At 57.5% G+C, this 1,113-nt stretch overlaps 1 protein-coding gene across 4 annotated transcripts in view; it reads right to left on the bottom strand.

Moving 5' to 3' along the window:
• ROBO1 (roundabout guidance receptor 1) overlaps nt 1-558 on the bottom strand; it is a 736,202-nt gene extending 735,644 nt beyond the window's left edge. For all 4 annotated transcript variants that reach the window (XM_014947370.1, XM_014947371.1, XM_014947372.1 and 1 more), the window contains exon 1: nt 438-558. The gene's annotated coding sequence lies outside the window, so the exon portion shown is untranslated. The remainder of the gene's footprint in view (nt 1-437) is intronic.
• Between the last annotated feature and the right edge of the window lie 555 nt (nt 559-1,113).

Consider the following 1,113-nt stretch of genomic DNA (forward strand, 5'->3'; position numbering starts at 1 on the left):
GCAACAGCCCAGCCCGAAACGCACCCCGAGATGGTCCCAGGGGCCGGCGGGCGCAGCCAGGGATGCCGCCTGCCCAGCGGCAAAACTTCTTTGTTAATAACGCCGGGGCCAAAGGGTGGCAATGAAGCTGGGGGGAGGCGGGGGACGGACGGACGGACGGTCCCGCGGAAGCCCCGGTAACTTTACAGAAAATAAGCACACCTCCAGCACCCCCACCCAAACTTGTTGGCCCGCTCCCGCCGCCACCCCTGCGCGTTAGATCCTTTCGCATCCCCCTCCTCCCGCCGCCACCTCTCCCGCCGCCTGCGGAAAACTGTTGCCTCGCCCGGAGCCGGTGCCCGATCCCGATCCCGGCGGAGCGGAGCGGCCGCCTCCTCCCCGCGGCCGCCGGCCAGAGCCTTCGCACCGGTGGCTACTTTGGGAGTTGAGGAACTTACCCTCCGAGATGAGAAGGCTCTCAGCAAACTAGCGGTTCCATCCTCCAGACAGTCCTGTGCAACTTTCCTTGCGCGGAGCGAGAATATCCCTCTATGTATCTGTGCGCGGAGAGAGAGAGAGAGAGAGGGAGGGAGCGCGCTTAAGGCGCCCCAGCTGTTCAGGAGACTTTTTTTGACTAAAAGGGGGATGAAACCGGATTCTTCCCCGTCTCAGGACCCTGAAAAAAAAAAAAAAAAAAAAAAAAAAAAAAAAAAAAAAAAAAAAAAAAAAAAAAAAAAAAAAAAAACAAATCCTTCTTGAGAAGGGAATTCTTTCAGACGCCGTTATGTGTATTACTATTAATGCGCAGAGCGGGAGGCATCGCATACAAATAGATCCCAAGTAGCGGCGTCTATTGGTGGCCGCGCGGGGCCCCCGGGTCCTACTGCTCCGGGAAACTACAAAGCGAGCGGCAGCCCCCGGCGCCGGAGAGGGCACGGGCTGGGGGAACCGGCAGGGTGGGAGAGGAGGGAGAGGAAGGATGGGGAGGGAGTTGATTCGTTACCTCGGGTATTGTAATACATGTTGCAATGTCTAAGCGGGAGAAAGGCACATTATAAACGGATGTCATGCAAGCTCCCCTTTCAGAGCTGCTCTTGCAGGGCTATTGTGCCGTCCGGGGAGAGAAATGGGTCT

Source organism: Calidris pugnax, unplaced genomic scaffold (assembly GCF_001431845.1).
Source record: "Calidris pugnax isolate Ruff unplaced genomic scaffold, ASM143184v1 scaffold95, whole genome shotgun sequence".
Taxonomy (NCBI): domain Eukaryota; kingdom Metazoa; phylum Chordata; class Aves; order Charadriiformes; family Scolopacidae; genus Calidris; species Calidris pugnax.